The 19,109-nt window shown below is 41.6% G+C and overlaps 1 non-coding gene across 1 annotated transcript; it reads right to left on the bottom strand.

Moving 5' to 3' along the window:
* Positions 1-18,926: 18,926 nt before the first annotated feature.
* Positions 18,927-19,033, bottom strand: LOC133792986 (small nucleolar RNA R71). Its single transcript, XR_009874451.1, has one exon. It is a non-coding gene; the product is annotated as a small nucleolar RNA R71 (small nucleolar RNA).
* Positions 19,034-19,109: the final 76 nt, after the last annotated feature.

The following is a 19,109-nucleotide window of genomic DNA, read 5'->3' as shown; positions in this document are numbered from 1 at the left end:
ATTCTCTTCTTCTTCATCATCTTCTTCATTTCCTTTGTTTTATTTGTATTTTCAGTTATAGAGTTGTAACACTTTATTTAATCAATCTTGTCCATTGTAATATTTTGCATAGAGTTGTAACATTATCTTACCATTTCCATTGAGGCAATATTATTTTTCATAACAACTTCCACGAAGGAGCTTTCTCTTGAGGCTCAGGCGCACTAGGCTGTTCGCACTGTTCGTTGTCTGGGAGTTCGGTGAACTCTGCAATAAGATCAGCCAAGACTTGTCCTTTTACTGCTGCTCGCGGTGAATACGTGATATCGAACTGCCCTAGTTCGACTGCCTATTTTAATAAGCGCCCAGCCGCCTCTGGCTTTTGGAGGACTTTCCGAAGGGGCTGGTTGGTTAGTACTGTGATAGGATGGGCCTGAAAGTAAGGACGCAGCTTCCTTGAGGCCAGGATTAAGCAATATGCTAACCTTTCAATGGGCGGATATCTCAGTTCTGCCCCAATCAGCCTCTTGCTAACATAGTAGACCGCTTTTTGTACGCCTTCTTCCTCGCGTACTAGTACCGCACTAGCAGCAACTTCCGTGATCGCCAGGTAAATGAACAAAGTTTCCCCCTCGATTGGCTTGGATAAAATGGGAGGCTATGCCATGTGAGTCTTCAAGGCCTGGAAATCTTTCTCGCAGTCTCCTGTCCATTCAAACTTCTTATTGCCCCTAAGTAGATTAAAAAAAGGGACACATTTGTCCATTGACTTCAAAATAAATCTACTCAGGGCTGCGATTCTCCCGGTTAGACTTTGCACATCTTTGATTCTCTCTGGCGATTTCATGTCAATCAGGGCTCTTATTTTGTCGGGGTTGGCCTCGATTCCTCTTGAATTTACAATGAACCCCAAAAACTTCCCTGATCCAACTCCGAAGGAACATTTGAGAGGATTTAGTTTCATCTGGTACTTGTTCAATACATCAAAACATTCTTGTAAATCCTTCACATGTCCTTTTGCCTTTTTAGACTTTACCAGCATGTTGTCCACGTACACCTCCATGTTTACTCCGATCAGCTCTTTAAACATGTGGTTGACTAGCCGCTGGTAAGTCGCACCTGCGTTTTTCAGTCCGAAGGGCATTACTTTATAACAGTATAAGCCCGTATCGTTCCAAAAACTGGTGTGATCCTCGTCAAGGGGATGCATTCTAATATGATTTTAGCCCAAATATGCATCCATGAACGAGAGGATCTATTGTCTTGCAGTAGCATCGACCAGCTGGTCAATCCTTGGGAGTGGGAAGCAATCCTTTGGGTAGGCTTTATTGAGGTCTGTAAAATCCACGCAGGTTCGCCATTTGCCGTTAGGCTTGGGAACCAGCACTGGATTGGAGACCCATGATGGATAAAATGCCACCCTGATGAACCCATTCTCCTTTAATCTTTCAACTTCTTCTTTTAAGGCTCTCGACCGATCCTTATCGAGCAGCCTTCTTTTTTGTTGTATGGGTGGAAAAGTCTTGTCTATGTTTAGGACATGGCTGATAACGGCAGGGTTTATCCCAGACATGTCTTTGTGCGACCAGGCAAAGACTTCCTGGTTCTTCTGCAAAAATTCCACCAGTGTATGCTTCGTGGTTGGCTCTAGGTTTTTCCCGACCTTCACGACTCTGGTCAGGTCTTTTTCGTCGAGTTGGACCTCTTCCAGGTCCTCGACGGGTCCAACGTTCTCTTCAAAATCCCCAAAGCGAGGATCTAGATCTCTATCCTTACTTTGGGCAACACCCTATTTGGTGACCTCCTCACCGGATTGGGCTTGTGTATCAATTGCCATTTGCAACCTATCTGAGGTAGTGCTCTTTGATTTTCCCTTTTTCGCCTTCGTGACTGAGGCGTTGTAGCACTCTCTGGCTTCCCTCTGGTTCCCCAACACGCGTCCTACCCCTGCGTCTGTTGGGAACTTCATGGCTTAGTGCCACATAGAGATGACGGCCTGTAGATCAACCAGTATAGGTCTCCCAATGACGGCATTGTACGCCGAAGGACAATCGACTACCACAAAAGTAGCGAGTAATGTCCTAGTAGCAGGCGCTATACCTGTCGTCACTGGTAGTCTGATTGATCCGGCGGGGGCGAGTCCCTCACCAAAGAAGCCGTATATTGTTTGGTTGCAAGGCTCCAGGTCCTTAACGGACAATTTCATGCGTTCCATCGAAGACTTATACAGGATATTCACCGAACTTCCTATATCGACTAGCACTCTCTTCACCATCATGTTGGCCATTTGGATATCCATGACCAGCGGATCTGAATTTGGGAACCGGACATATTGGGCATCGCTATCAGAGAAGGTTATCTCGCCCTTTTCTGATCAAGCCTTTTTTGGTGCGCGGTCCTCCACAGTCATCATCTCGATGTCCTGGTCGTGGCACAGGGTCCGAGCGTATCGTTCCCTGGCCTTTCCACTATTTCCCGCGAGGTGCGGGCCTTCACAAATGGTTAACAGTGGCAGGCTGCAAAGGTGGCGAGCGCTGGCGTGAGGGCGCTTGCTCGTTGCCACCTGGAGCTTCTCGTTGGGAATTTCCCGAGGCCCGTACGTATCTTCTCAAGTGTCCTTGTCTAATAAGGAACTCGATTTCATCTTTCAACTGGTTGCATTCATTGGTGTCATGTCCGTAGTCGTTATGATAACGACAGAACTTGGTAGTGTCTCTTTTCGAAATATCCTTTCGAATGGGGGCAGGCTTCTTATAAGGCACACTGGAACTCGTGGCCTGATAAACCTCTCCCCGAGACTCAACAAGAGCAGTGTAGTTAGTGAATCGAGGTTCATAATGGTTACCCTTGGCTCGTTTATTGTCGGAGGTGGAAGGCTCATTGTGTGGCCGTTTTCCACCATTCTTGCCATTGCCGTTGCCGTGTCCGTTGCCCTTGCCGTTAGGTTTGGACCCATTGGCGGCTTTGGCGGGCTCGGCAGCCTTCTTATCCTTGCCTGAAGACTTTCCATCGTCGGCTATGGCATCTTCGAGCTTGATGTAACGATCAGGCCGATCCAAGAATTCCTGGGTAGTTCTAACCCCATCTTTGCGGAGGCTCTTCCAGAGGGGGGAGCAATGCTTAACCCCTGCGGTTATGGCCATCATTTTGCCTTCGTCCCCCACTATTTTCGCTCTAGCCGCTGCTCGCATAAAGCGCTGGATGAAGTCTTTTAGTGATTCCCCATCCTGCTGGCGAATTTCAACCAGCTGGTTCGCCTCGGTCGGATGCACATGACCCGCGTAGAACTGTCCGTAAAACTCCCTTACGAACATCTCCCAGGAAACTATACTTGCAGGGGGGAACTTAAAAAACCACTCCTGTGCGGCATCAGAAAGTGTTGTAGGGAAGATCCTGCACCGAGCATTTTCGGACACTTTCTGAATGTCCATTTGTATCTCAAACTTATTGACGTGAGATACCGGGTCACCGTACCCATCAAATTTTGGAAGCGTAGGCATTTTAAACTTGCTAGGAGTTTCTGCCATCGCTATCCTCTGGACGAAAGGAGTGCCTTTCCTCCTGTCGTGGTCGATATGAGATGTTCTTCCCCCGACCAGCTGTTGCACCGCCTGGTTGAGGGCATCTATCTGGGCTTGCATAGCGATAGGAATTGATGTGGCCTCTGTTGCTGGGGGGATGTTCTCGCCATGCCGCTCGCGGCGATCGTTGAGCACATCTCTCAAGTCCTTGTCTCTTCTCCGCTGCTCGATAGCTCCGAGCTGGTTGAAGACGTTATTCTGTCTGGATTGCCCCCCAGCGTCTCGTCTGCTGGGTTGGTCATCCTGAGGTGGCTGATTCCTGTTTCCACCTCTTTTGTCATTCCTCCAACTGGCATTTCCTTTGCCTGAGTCGGCTTCATTATACCCATGGCCATCTCTGAATCTTGATTGGCTATGGTGGGATCGACTGTTCCCTCGATTTCCATCCCAGGCTGAAACGTCCCGAACGTTAGAGGGTGTCCTGCGTTGGTCGTTAGGTACCCGTGCATTATCATGCCGTGGGGGACCTCGGACTGCAGAGCCTAACTCTGAGTTCCTCCTGTTGCCAGGGGGATTCTGACCTCTGTTCGGGAGGTTTGGCTCATCGCCCCTATGGCGTTTAGGACTACAAGGCTGATTCTCGGTCCTATTCTACCTCTGATGCGGGGGATTGCCGCGACCAGCTTGGGATGGAGGCTGTGCCTTAAGGTCCTGTGGGACATCGTCATGAGGCACCTGAGGCTGCTTGGGCCTTTGTGAGCTCGAGGGTTGGATAGGCGGGCTAGGATTGGGACCCCTGTGGGGTGGCCCATTCGCAGGTTGATCAGGCTGCGAGACAGGTGCGACCTGATTCCTAGCCAATTGCAAGGCTGCCTCGAGGGCTGCCATGGCTTCGCTCTGGCGTCGGTCCATCTCCGCTTGCCTTTCACTTAATTCCGCGCGTTGCCATTCAATCTCTTGCTGCTGCCGCGCCATGATTTCGGCAGCACTTTCCTGACTGGCCCTCAGATTGGCCAGCTCTTCATGCAACGCCCCTAGAGTACTCTTTAGCGTCACATCATCCATTTCCTCTTCCTCAAAGTCCAAATGTGGCTCATCCTCAGCCACGCTTGCAGGAGGAGGAGGAGGCGGGTTTGATGGTGCAGCGGGGGCCGCCTGTCCAGTTTTCCTTGTAGTTTTCGCCATTGGTTTTCTCAACGGTGATATATCAAGCTCTTAATGAAAGCACCAGAATGTTGACCCTGGTTTTGGTCAACAGACATGGAGTCAAAATACGCTTGATGTAGATGAATGCGTTGAAATGAACGTAATAGCGAAAATAATAAGAACACGATATTTTATAGTGATTCGGCCCCAGAGTCTGGTAATAACCTACGTCCACTTAGATTGTTATTGATATGAGAGTCAAAGGAGTGATAAAAAAACTAGGGTTCAATGAGTTTCACTGACCTCTGAAGAACAATACAATATCTCAGATAGAATTACTCTAGTCTCAAATAATTCGAAAGCCAAAAAGTCCCTTCCTTGAGCTTTCTTTCTCTATTTATAGGCCCAAGGGGGATTACATGAATTTGTTACAGATATTCTCTCCTAAATAATCGGATATTTAGGAGATTGTGGGAGTCAATTTCGGGATTTGTAAAGATCTTTATGGAAACATCACGTTGCATGCGGAACCATCGACCAAACTGGTCGCAGGTAAGACTAAGCCGCCTACTGCCCATAACGTGCCTTCTGGTCGATATCCTAGCAGAGTTCCTCCAAGTGTCAGCCACGTGTCCTGAATCACTTGCCACGTCATCTATGCCAGTTTTTTGGATAACACACAATAAAAAAAACTGTCACATATTTATATTTATAGAACCTATTCCTTATTTTTACCATCCAAATAAAATTATTTTTACAGTGACCAATAAAAAACACAATTTATTTAAATAATCATTGAAAAAAAATATCAAAGAATAGTAAAAAAGAACATAATACTTTTAAATATCTTTTCATAATTCATAAATCTCTCACAATTACGTAAACTTAAAAATTTTCATTTTATTTATTAATAATATTAGGAAGATTTTATATTTTATAATAATTGAAACTATTATAATCTCTATATATTGTGAGTATTTTTTATTTTGAAATATCAATTAATTTTATATTTTAGAATTTATTTTATAATCTTATATCTCTCTATTTAAGATATAGATTTTGCACTTTCAATTTTTTGTAAGAAGCGTCTTGAATTATAATTTTATTGTATATTCAAAGTAAATAACTTAAAATATGTTTATTGATTCACTTGTTATTTTTGGTAATAAATACTATTAGATTTTTGTTTAATGACCAAAGAGTATTAAATAATCAAGTTATCAAGACCATCTAATCTAAAATAATCTGATGGTGCAAATTGAAAGTAAAAATTGATGTGAAAATTAGTGTCCATAGAACCTATCCCCCATTTTTTACATCAATTTTTAAACTTATTTTTAACCATTACATTAATTCAGATCTAATGTTATGGATTGTTTGGGTATTTTTAATAGCCTATAATAAATATATAAAAAAACTATAATTCTATTGTTTCCATATATAAATACAGTAATTTTTTTTTACATTTGTAATATATTTATTTATTAGAGGTTATTCATTGAAAAGTAATTACATTATTTTTAAAAAAAAATTAATTAATTATGTTTTTTTAGTGGACATTATTTTTAATAACACCATAACTTTTTTTTTTTTTTATAGGAAAAGAACATATGACTGAATTTTTTTTATAAGATCATTGTAGTGATAGTCTCCAAATAATTTATTTCATAAAAAAATATTAAAATAAAGGTGCCAAATAGGAAAAAAAACTTAAGCTTCCATTAATATAGATTATTTAAACAAAAACATAATATAAAATGATGAAATATTATAAATAACACCAAACAATAATGACACATATGCTAAAAAAATACAATTAAACTCATAAAAAAACATATTTTAAAAAAACACATTGAATCTTCATAAAAAATTTATTCATTCTTCTTCATCTTCTTCTCACTCAACTGTTTTCCTTTCTTTACTTTCATTTTCACTTATTCCTCAAAAAAAAATTGATTAACACAATTTTCTAGCACACTGGAAAACTTTGCAACCTCTTCAAAAAGTCCATCCATGAACTTATTAATTTCAATCATACGACCGATACCGTAATCAAAATCTTTAAAAAAGAGATTAAAGTCTAGGTCGTCGCCAAGAGAAACATCACACGGTTTGACATCTTTCTCATCATCACTAATTGGCTCAATCTTCATCTTCTTCAGTGGGGACTCTACTTCATCGTCATTACACATGTCACAAAGTAACACATCACAAACTCTGTCTTGATCATTGGAATGAGAAGATGGAGAGGTTTCTTTATTTTTGGAATAGGTTGTATCATAAATGTTGATCATAGACATGGTTGATGATTGTGGATGAAACTTTTTTCTTAGTAAAATAATATAGAATCTCGGTTTTGTGTGAGTGTGTGTGTGTGTGTTTTTTTTTGAGAGATCGGGGAGTATTTATAGCATAAAACAATTTAATTATTAAAAAAAATGAACACATAATATTGAATTCATGCAATTGTAACTTTCCAAATTAATCAAGTACTATGTGTTATTACAATTTATGTTATTTCATACTTCTTTTTCTTAGCCGCGCCTTCGACGACACAAAACAATAGTTCCCGAGCTCGGGAAGAAGACAGGCCCCCGCCGATAGATGGAGAGGATGTAATAACCATCTCGGGAGGGCCTCATCTCGCAGGAGTGGGCAGGAACGCCCAAAAGAGATATGTTAACGAGCTGAAGACTGGGGACGGGTCTCCTGATGAACCCGAACCTAGGGCTCCAAAAAGCCAGAGGATTGAGACACAACCAATAACCCTTACCGAGGAAGACGCATCCCATGTTCAGTTTCCTCACCACGATCCGCTGGTCATTACTCTTCAGCTGGCCAACAAAAGGGTCCACCGAGTTCTCATAGATAATGGGAGCTCAGTCAACATTCTTTACAAAGCAACCCTCGAGAAGATGGGACTCTCCCTTCGCGACCTGAAAGCGTGTGCAACTACTTTGTATGGCTTTTCAGGAGAAGGAACAGCCTGCATGGGATCCATCGAGCTCCCCGTGACCTTGGGAGACTACCCAGTCTCGGCAACCAAGATGATGGAGTTCGTGGTAGTAGACTTACCATCAGCCTACAATGTGCTGCTCAGGAGACCCGCCCTGGTCGGGCTGGGGGAAGTTTCATCAGTAAGGCATCTGGCCCTTAAGTTCCCAACCCCTAGCGGGGTCGGGACATTGAAAGGAGACCAATTAGCAGGGAGAGAATGCTACAGCATCTCCTTGAGAGGAAAGAAACAGACGAGTGCACAAGCACTCGTCATCGTACAAAACAAAGACGGAACGGTCTTAGAGATTGACGAAGAGATTGATCCAAGGATTGAGGAGAAAGTTGACCTCGAACCTTTAGAGGAGCTCGAAGAAATTCAACTCGAGGAAGTTGATCCCTCGAAGAAGGTGAAGGTCGGAAAACACCTCCAAGATGAGGCAAAATAGCAATTAATTTGCTTTTTGAAGAAAAACCAGGATGTCTTCGCGTGGTCATACTCAGACATGGTGGGGATAAGCCCGAATGTAGCAAGCCATGCACCTAACATAGACAAAAGCTTTCCCCCGAAGCAACAAAAGCGAAGACAGCTGGACGAAGACAGAAAGAAAGCACTGAAGGAGGAGGTTGACAGGTTAAAGGCAAACCGATTCATTATGGATGCCTTTTACCCCGACTGGGTATCCAATCTGGTGTTGGTCCCAAAGCCCAATGGGACGTGGCGAACCTGTATTGATTACTCAGACCTCAACAAAGCTTGCCCAAAAGACTGTTTTCCGTTACCAAGGATTGACCAGCTCGTGGATGCCACGGCGGGGCATGGCCTGATGTCATTCATGGATGCTTATTCTGGATATAACCAGATTCCCATGCATGCCCCCGACCAAGAACATACGAGCTTCATCACGGATAAAGGGCTATACTGCTATAATGTCATGCCATTCGGGCTCAAGAATGCTGGAGCCACATACCAGCGGCTCGTAAACATGATGTTTTCAAAACAAATAGGGAACAACATGGAGGTTTATGTTGATGACATGCTTGTCAAGTCTCAACTCAACAAGAACCATGTTGATGACCTCGAAGAGTGCTTCGGCGTGCTTAGGAAGTATAACATGAAGCTAAATCCTCAGAAGTGCACTTTTGGGGTGTCTTCAGGAAAATTTCTGGGCTTTATTGTAAACTCTCGTGGAATCGAGGCTAACCCCGACAAGATCAAGGCCCTGATTGACATGCCCTCACCTCGGAGGCACAAAGATGTCCAAAGCTTGACTGGCAGGATGGCAGCCCTAAGCAGATTCATCTCGAAATCTACAGACCGTGGTCTTCCATTTTTTAACTTATTAAGGGGAGGTAAGAAATTTGAATGGACGAAGGAATGCGAGCTAGCTTTTCAGGAGCTCAAAAAGCACCTTGCAGAACCACCCATCCTGTCGAACACCCGATAAGCGCGGTGCTCGTTCGAGAAGAAGAGAAGGTGCAAAGACCTGTTTACTACATCAGTAAAAGATTACTGGGGGCAGAGTCAAGATACCCATTGATGGAGAAACTCGCGCTCAGTTTAATTCATTCATCTCGTAAACTCCGCCCCTACTTTCAGGCGCATCCCATCCATGTGTTGACTGATCAACCGCTTAGACATGTCTTGTCTAAACCAGAAGCTTCAGGTCGACTTCTTAAATGGGTTGTTGAGCTCGGACAGTTCGAGATCACCTACCACGCAAGAACGACCATTAAGGCACAGGCATTAGCGGACTTTATAGTGGAATGTACTGGAATAGCCGACGACGAGGTAATAACCACGGCCCACGAGTTGTGGAAACTTTACGTCGACGGCTCATCAAATGAAAATGGAGCGGGGGCAGGGGTCATTCTGGTTACCCCCGCAGGGAGTAGATTTCATTCTGCCTTACGATTTGGCTTTAAAGCGTCGAATAATGAGGCCGAATACGAGGCTTTACTCGCGGGACTTCGTATAGCAAAGGAGCTCAAAGCTAAAGCTATACATTGCTATAGTGACTCCCAGCTCGTGGTTAATCAAATCCTAGGAGAATACCAGGCTCATGGCACAAGAATGGCAGCTTATTTGGAGAAGGCAAAATCCGCATTGGAGTATTTCGAGTTTTACGCAATCGAACAGGTTCCCCGAGAACGAAACTCAAATGCAGATGCCTTAGCTCGACTCGCCACATCCACCGAAAATGAAGAGCTGAATGTTGTACCCATAGAACACCTATCAACACCTAGCATTAACGAGCCAGAAGAGGAAGATGTGTGTATGATCGAAACAGAGCCGACCTGGATGACCCCAATAGTTGATTATCTCGAAAATGGAGTCCTTCCAAAAGATCGGAACCAGGCTCGAAAGTTGATGTATCAACTTCCCTGTTACACCATTTTGGATGGAAAGCTATACAGAAGGGGATATTCCATGCCGTTACTTAGGTGCGTAACCCCTCCTGAAGCTAAGAAGATCATTGAAGAAATTCATGAAGGATTTTGCGGAGATCACACCGGGGGGCATAGCCTGTCCAAGAAGATCATACGCCAAGGATATTTCTGGCCAACCATCAAAACGGATTCTTTCGAATACGTGAAGAAATGCGACAAATGCCAGAGATTCGCCATGATACCCCAAGCTCCACCATCCGAGCTGACCATGTTGACTTCCCCATGGCCTTTCGCGGTATGGGGCATCGACCTCATAGGCTCTCTCCCGACCGGCAAGGGCGGAATAAAATATGTTGTGGTCGCCGTGGATTACTTCACAAAGTGGACGGAGGCTGAACCATTGGCGACTATAACTTCAAAAAAGATCCTTGATTTCGTGGTAAAAAGCATCGTGTGCCGATATGGGGTACCAAGGAAGATCGTATCTGACAATGGAACCCAGTTCGATTGCGACTTGTTCACCAAATTTTGTGAAAAGAATAGCATAATAAAGAGTTTCTCATCAGTAGCCCACCCTCAAGCAAATGGCCAGGTCGAGGCTGTAAACAAAACTCTCAAAAGTTCTCTGAAGAAAAAGTTGGAGGAAGCGAAGGGACGGTGGCCCGAAGAATTGCCCTATGTCCTTTGGAGATATAGGACCACAGCTCGAACATCAACAGGGCATACCCCGTTCTCTCTAGCATACGGCTGCGAGGCAATGTTGCCCATCGAGGTCGAAATCCTAATGATCCGAACTCAGATTTACGATCAAAGTTCAAACCATACTCAGCTCGAGGAAACCTTAGACTTGATTGAAGAAAAGAGAGAAGAGGCTCAGCTGAGAAACGCTGCTTACCAGCAACGAACTACCAGGTATTTCAACAAGAGGGTTTGAGATCGAAAATTCGGAATGGGAGATCTGGTGTTGAGACGCGTATTCTTGGCAACGCGAGATTCAGCAGCTGGGGTGCTGGGGCGAATTGGGAAGGACCATACTAGATAGAGTCAATCATCCGTCCCGGTGTGTACAAACTTGCGAGATTGGACGAAAGCCTGGTACCACGAGCATGGAATGGCGAACACCTTAGACCTTACTATCAGTAGTGTAGGAAAAGTGTTGCCTATAACCATGAGTTTCTATCTATATTAGTTTGTTTGCTTTTTGACTTCCATCAAGTAAAGATTTATTTCGTTCAGTATATTATCTCTTTTTATTTTTTATTTTTGCAATCTCTCTTAATTTAATAACCTATGGTCACACTCATAGGATATTAAGGGGGCATCATTGGTATATATACCATCAGCTTAAAAAATAAAAAATATATAAAGTATTTGGATATAACCAGATACGCGAGCTTAGATAGTTCGGACGTAACTGAATTATCAAAAACATGAAGTATTTGGATATAACCAGATGCGCGAGCTTAGATAGTTCGGACGTAACCGAATTATCAAAAACATGAAGTATTTGGATATAACCAGATGCGCAAGCTTAGATAGTTCGGACGTAACCGAATTATCAAAAACATGAAGTATTTGGATATAACCAAATGCGCGAGCTTAGATAGTTCGGACGTAACCGAATTATCAAAAACATGAAGTATTTGGATATAACCAAATGCGCGAGCTTAGATAGTTCAGACATAACCGAATTATCAAAAACATAAAGTATTTGGATATAACCAGATACGCGAGCTTAGATAGTTCGGACACAACCGAATTATCAAAAACAGAAAACGTTTGGAGTTAACCAGATGTGAAAACTTAATAGGTTTGGAACAAACCAGCCAAAAAACTAATCGATGATAATTAGGAACCTAAACCTACTTCGGGATAGGTCGAGATCGAGGCTGGAATATCTTAAAGAAAAATAGTTTCAAACTCTTAACCTTGGAGTAAAAACCGAGGACGAGGAAAAATAACTAAGCAAAGAAAAAAAATATAACCAAACCATTCACATTACATACCATATAAGTACTTTCGGGTTCGTGGTTAAAGTAACATCCGACTTTGATGAATAACGAGGTCGGGAGCGGATAATTTGAACAAACTATGCATGAATGCATCGAGTTTCGAGCCTAAATCCACACTATGTTTGTATGAATAAATAAACATAAATGATTCATCAATATAAAATGTGCAAAATATTTCGAGCAGAGAAATGTAAAGCATAAGAGAAATTGTATTAGCCCCGTGGGCATAAATTAAAATAATTACAAAAATAAGGGGACGCAGCCCCAATAGTTGATTTCCCCAAGATCAGATTTAAGAAGGAGGAGTCTCCTTGGCCTTCTCAGTATCAGCAGCACCGGACTCCTCAGGACGAATAGCATGACTATCCTCCTGGGCTCCCTCCGAAACGGCCTCCCGAGCAGCCTCTTCCTTCTCGAGCCGAGCAGCCTCTTCCTTCTCGAGCCGAGCATTCCACATGTCAAGAAGTGTCGCCTCATGAGGACCTAAGAAGCTGGTATCCAGATCTTCGTTGTTGGCCCACATTCGGTACATGGCCGAGTCAACCGCCTGATCCTTCTTCTCTTTGTACTCAGCAAGGAGACGAGCTTTTTCATCCTCCATGATGTCAAAGGTGGCGGCCTTTTCATCTTCAAGCTTCTTTTTGGCCTCCTGGAGCCGAGTGACCTCCTTCTTAAGATATGCGAGCTCGGCATTCTCCTTCTCAAGCTCCTCGAGCTTGGCTTTCAGCTTCCCAAGCTCGGAGGCCATGCCCTCACGTTCCTTAGCTCCTGCATCCAGCTTTGCATTGGCTGCCTTCAGATCATCGCTTCCTTTGAGGTGGAGATCCTTTGCCTCCTGAGCATGAGACTTGCTCGAGTGGATCTCGTGGTTCAACTTATAGTTGAGCTGGGCAGTAAAGGCAAGAGACTGGCAAAGGAAGAAACTATCATTAGCTCCAGGTCAGTGTGTTTATAACCAAGAAGTAAGACTGTAGGACACTTACCGCGGCGGCGAGCTCGATACTCTTCTCATAAAGGACAGTGCAGTCTTGGGTGTCGTTCAAGCATTGCAATTGGGGAGCTTCGAGACTGCCAAAGCTCTGGCCGATCCGGGACATAACATCCGAGACTAGCGTAGACCCATGAGACCTAGCGGCATTGTCAACCACATATGCGTCCATATGGGTGGAAATCGACAACTTTTGAGCTTGAGAAGTAGAAGGCTTCCTAGAAGGTGGACCAAGTGTCGATCGAACCACTGCAGGAAGTTAGGGCTCGACCGTGTTAGAGGCATCGATCTCCAAAGTCAATACCACAGTTGCGGCACCGACCTGCGAAGACGGCACCGTGATGAAGCTGGTAACAGGAGGAGCTGGGGGAGGAGGTGTCTTCTCGGTCCTTTTGGGAACCTTGGCGAGCCGGTCCACCCTTCGCGATGGTGCCCTGGGACGCTTGGTCCTTTTGGCACCACCGTTCTCGATGATATTGTCAAGGTCGGAGTCCATGGCACCTGCACAGTTCCAATCAGAGTTAGACATAATGATAATAAGCTTGGAAAATAAAAAAAAAAACCAAGTGAAGAAAAGACCTAACTGGAACTCTTCCCCGAACTAGAGCTCGGGGACCATGAAATTCCCCCATCTTCAGAAGAAGCAGGGGGAGTACCTTCCCTATAGGTGGGTGATAACCTCGAAAGGTCCCTATAATCGTTGGTCCCGTATTGGACAGCTATCCCGTTCCACACCTCGTCCAAAGTATACATGGTGTCATACTTCCCGAGCCCACTATCAAACCTATGAACACAATCGTCTACCCAACTCCATATGTAGAAGTGGTATCTATCATGTGGGCATGAGACTAACCTATTGGGCTTATGCCTTAGTAAGGTGGGGGATCACATTCTCGAAGTATGGAGGGCTTTACCTTCATCCGAGTATGAGCTCGAGGCTTCATCATTAGCCTCGTTCCCCGACGGCGGACTCCTTATGCGAACTGGAAGTGGGGGCCTCACCTCTCTCCTCGGAGGGAGGACGCTTGTGGGCAGAGGCACCTGCTCCCAGTGTTCATACTTTTTATTGGACCAGTCAGAGGTAGACTGGCCCTCCCCCAAAAGTGCGCATTTTCGGAGCTTATCCTCATGTAAAAGGTACATGAGAGACCTCCTACCATGAGGGAGTTGGAGTAGGGTCTCCTTATGTCCCTTCATTGTCTCGTCAGGAGTGGGACACTAAAGATTGGCTGAAAGACAAGACATATTTCAACTAAGTACGGATCTAAAAGCTAAAATCCCGAGCACAAAGATAAAGAAAACTGGAATACTTACGAATCCGCCTGAACGAGTAGTGTCGAGACGGGGACAGACCGTCTGTCCAGAAGAAGGCCTTTTTGAAATCAGGTGAATGATTTGGAAGATCTTCAAAGACCTTCTTCTCTTTGGGATAGCTCGAAAGATAATAAAAGCCATCTCCTCCCCGAGCTCGGGAGGGGTTGCTTTTCAGAAAAAAGAGATATAAAATCTCTTGAGGCGAAGGCTCTTCCCATGTCAGCTCGTGGTATAGCGACCTCAGGGCAGACAGCACCCTGTAAGAATTGGTGTTGAGCTGGAACGGAGCCAACCCAACGAAATCCGTGAAGTCCTTGAAAAAAGACTTCAAAGGCAACAGTGCCCCCGCCCTCATGTGTTCCTGGCTCCGTGCCGCGTATTTCAGCTTGGCATCGCGGCCCCCAGGGGCGAAACAGCTTCGTTCGTGATCGGCTGGAGCTCGACACTTCAAAGAACCTAACAAGCTGAGGCCATGGAGGGCCAAGATGTCAGTTATCTAACTAGTCGAGGTAACCGAGCTCCAATAGTGCTCGGCCTCGAACATTTCTTTCCTCGGCTGTGAGGAAGAAGGTTCCCCCATTAGTGAAAATTGAAGTTCTCCTGGATTGTATGCGACAGTGACCTTTAGTGCAGGGTCGAGGGGAATCGGCCTAGGCCCTGAATTGGATTCTGGATAAAGGGCCTCCCGAAGAGTTCTCCTCTTCTTCTCTATAACCTTGTCTATCTGACGGCGATAATGAGCTCGAATATCCTCCTGCTCGCGCGCAAGCTCGTAGTCCCGAATCCGGCGTTGATTCCGAGCGAACAGCGACTCCGGGCTCGGGGTTTTTGGCGAGTAAGGGATTGCCAGCAACAACCCCCACCGTTTTTCCAGATTCTGTGACATCTAGCGAGAAAGAAAAAATGGTGAGGGCCATGCATGCAAGAATTACGAGTTCGATAGAGCGAGCTCGGAGTTTAGGAACAAAACAAGCTCGATACTAAAACCCAATAAAAAAGTCAGAACGTGTATTCTACGGGAAAAAGGAGGAGAGTGGACATAACTTTTTGAAAATCCCGAAGTATCAAGGAAAAAAGGTGGCGGTTATTCAGAAAAGGTAGCGTGGGGTATCGTGCATTCTTTAAAAACCAAGATTGTGTACCCAAATATCTTGGTGTGCAAGATACATTTTTTAAGTTTTGAAAACCCAAAAATGAAGAAACCATGTTTGGGTTCGTTCTACACAAAAATTGGATTTGAAACCAGAGATTCAACACCTAATATGGGAATGTAAATGTAGAAGCCTATTGATCAAAAATTTCCTAGCATATAATACTAAGGAAATATATCAGCGCATTCCCAGAAATAACAAGAACACTATGGATAGAAACTGGCAAAAGGGAAAATAAAAACTGCACACTTACACAATAATGGCGAATGCAGAGAGATCGTTGACTGAAGGAGAGGCTGCAAATAAGAGCTCACGGATGATAACTCTACAAAATAGAGTTATTTTACCATGTTTTACATGCTAATTGTTGCTTAGTTCATGAGTTTTTAATTAACTTATTAAGTTTTTATGTAATTTTTAATTTATTAGTCTTATTGTAGTTTTCTAGATTTTTATATGTTTTTATAGATATGTTATTATAATATGTTGTAGTTTAATTATTTAAAATTAGTATTGTTAGTTTGAATGCTAAAAATATGATTTTATTGAAATTAAATGTTATGTAAATTAAATTTTAATTAATGTTTTCATGGGAGTTATATGATATATTTTATTAATGAAAATATTTAATTTTAATTTAGTTTATAATTTATTGTGTAGGAAAATTATTGCCCTTGAAAAGCAAGAAAATCAAAGGAAAGATGGTAATTTTGAAAGAAAGTAACAAGAAAAATGGTGTTTCTCCAAAAGCCCAACCACGTGAGGCCCACTCTAGGCCCAACCCGTGGCCCCCCCTCCAACACCCAACCACCACATTGCTGCCATTTCCCTTATTGAGCCCAACAAAAATGCATTTTGTCCCTTTGTCCCCTATGACAAAAATGCCAACTTTTTACCCTTTTTCCTACACATTTTCACCACAACATCATCATTACACCCTATAATTTACCTCTACATACCATATTTATTTTATTTAATTAATCTAATCAATTTAATTAATTTAAATTGATTATTTTAATAAACTCACTTTGGCTATAAATATGGACTTTCAAGACCATTTTTGGGGTGCTTAATTTTTTGGTTACCATCTTTTTCTCTCATTTTCTCTCTACCATTCTCTCTTCCATTTGGGTTTTTCAAGAGCATTTTGCAAGTATGTATGTCATTTATTTTGTAATTTCTATTCTAGTTATGTGCTTCTAATCTTTTTCATAAGATTATTAAGATCATGATGAAGCAACTTGTAACTAGGTAATATTTATGTTGTATGTTGATTTCCCTTGTAATGCAACAAAGTCTATGGATTTTTCTTCTTCATATATTTCTTTCATCTTAAATATCTTGTATTTTAGATTGTTAGAACATTTTTACACTTTGTTCTTCATTAGTGCATAAACATAATATTCTTTGTGTAAGATGTGTCATTAAATTGTACACATCCATGCTTAGAACAAAAATATTATGTTTTGCCTTATAAATAATGTTCATTGATTTATTTGTTATTTCATTAAATTGATTTACACTAAATGCTTTGAAATTATAATTTTGAAAAGTGAAGAAAAATCCTATCTTTTTATAAGAAAATTGTGCTTAAAATTATAAATATTTTTGGAAAATGATAGTTTAAATTATTTTAACTATCACTAAAACTTGGGAATCAATATACTAATAAATATTATTAAACTTACATTTTGTGGATTCTAGTATCTTAATAATCTTTTCTTTTAATACTTATTTTCAACTCATTATTGGTTTATTTTCATTATCTTAAAAAGCTTTATTTTTCAATATTTCATTTTATGTTCATACTATTAAAACTCATCAATCTTTGGAACTAGGTTAGAATTTATTACTTTTGATTTAAAATAGTTTCATTTTCGATTTTAGACAACTCCTTTGGGTTCGACATCCTTGCTTACGATCACTATTCTATATGGACGATTCGTGCGCTTGCGATATATAAATTTTTAAACATACCCGTTTAGGGTCCATCAAGTTTTTGGCGCCGTTGCCGGGGAGTTGCAAGAGAAAAGAAACGAAAATTATCTCAAGGTTAGTAAATTCTTCTACTAGTTATTTTAATTTTTGCACTTAAAAAAAAAACTAAAAAATATATATACTATAAAAAAAAAAGATAAGAAGAAAATTTGGGACGGTTCAACCACCCATAAAAAATATATACTTATATTTCTATATTTATTGTTTTTTTTATTTAGTTGACGGCACTTGTGCCTCCTATCTATCCTTTTAAATTTTTATAGTCGATGGCACTTGTGCCTCCTAATTTTGTTGTAATTTTATTTCTTTTATATCTTTGTTAGTTGACGGCAATTTTTGCCTCCTAACCTTTGTGTAATTTTCTTTATTTACTTTGTTGTATTTTTATTTTATTTAAATTCCGCAAATTACTAGTTGATGGCAATGTTGCCTCCTAGCTAGTTGATGGCAATTTTTGCCTCCTAGTCATCTATCTTATGTTTAAGTTGATGGCACTTGTGCCTCCTAGTTTTTACCTTAATTTTGTTATGGTTGATGGCATGCTATGCCTCCCTACTCTTGCTTAAATTTTAGTCTTATTTAATTTTTGCCTTATTTTTCTTTGTCTTCTTTAATATTTTAGCGTAATATTGTGAAAAATACTTGAAAAAAAAAAAAAGAGAAACCTAAATCTTGTCCTTTCACCATAAGCAATTCTTGCTTAAAGGAAATTTGACCAAAATTCCCATCCGCCTCTACTAATTAACCTCGGGGAGTTGTTAGTAGTGCGCGAGTAAGTGGAATCAAATAGGCCTGGGGACAAGTAAACCATAAGAATTATTGTTGTGAAATCTCTAAAAATTCTAAGTATGCTCTGTGGTTGCGGTTTTAACTGATCTTCCACATCAGAAAATTGCTTGTTTGAGATTATCATTGTTGCCTTGTTTGTGAAAATTGTATGCATCATTGGGAACGTAACTCTAAAAAACGATTAGTAAAAAGACGTTTATCTTTGTTTGAAATTGAAAGTGTTAGTAAAAATTTGAGCATCATGGAACCTATTGCTAATATTGTTGATGAAAATGCTGTGCCTGAAAAAACTTTGCTTGAATACTTTGCACCTATTTCATCTAATGCTCCTTCATGCATTGTTTTACCTACAACTTCTGCTACTCATTTTGAGCTTAAACCAGCAATCATTCAATTGTTGCCATCTTTTTATGGGTTAGATAGAGAGGATCCTTACATGCATGTCAAAGATTTCTTAGAAATTTGCTCAACATTTAAATTTCAAAATTTTTCTGATGAGTCGGTCAAACTAAGATTGTTTCCTTTTTCATTAAAAGACAAATCAAAAGCTTGGTTAAATTCCCTTCCCACTGGGTCTATAACTACTTGGGATCAACTTTATAATAAATTCTTGTTGAAATTTTTTCCAATGTCTAAAACTGATAGTCTAAGGAGAGAAATCTCTGAGTTTTTTCAAAAAGATAATGAAGAGTTTTATGAATGTTGGGAAAGATTTAAAGATTTATTATTAAAATGTCCTCATCATGGTTTTGAAAAATGGAGACTTGTAAAATATTTTTATGATGGTTTGACTCCCTCTAATCGTCAAATGATTCAATCTATGCAT

The sequence above is a fragment of the Humulus lupulus genome, chromosome 7 (genome assembly GCF_963169125.1).
Source record: "Humulus lupulus chromosome 7, drHumLupu1.1, whole genome shotgun sequence".
In the NCBI taxonomy this organism is placed as follows: domain Eukaryota; kingdom Viridiplantae; phylum Streptophyta; class Magnoliopsida; order Rosales; family Cannabaceae; genus Humulus; species Humulus lupulus.
The sequence above is the reverse complement of the archived record's forward strand: the minus strand, read 5'-3'. Positions and strand labels throughout refer to the sequence as shown.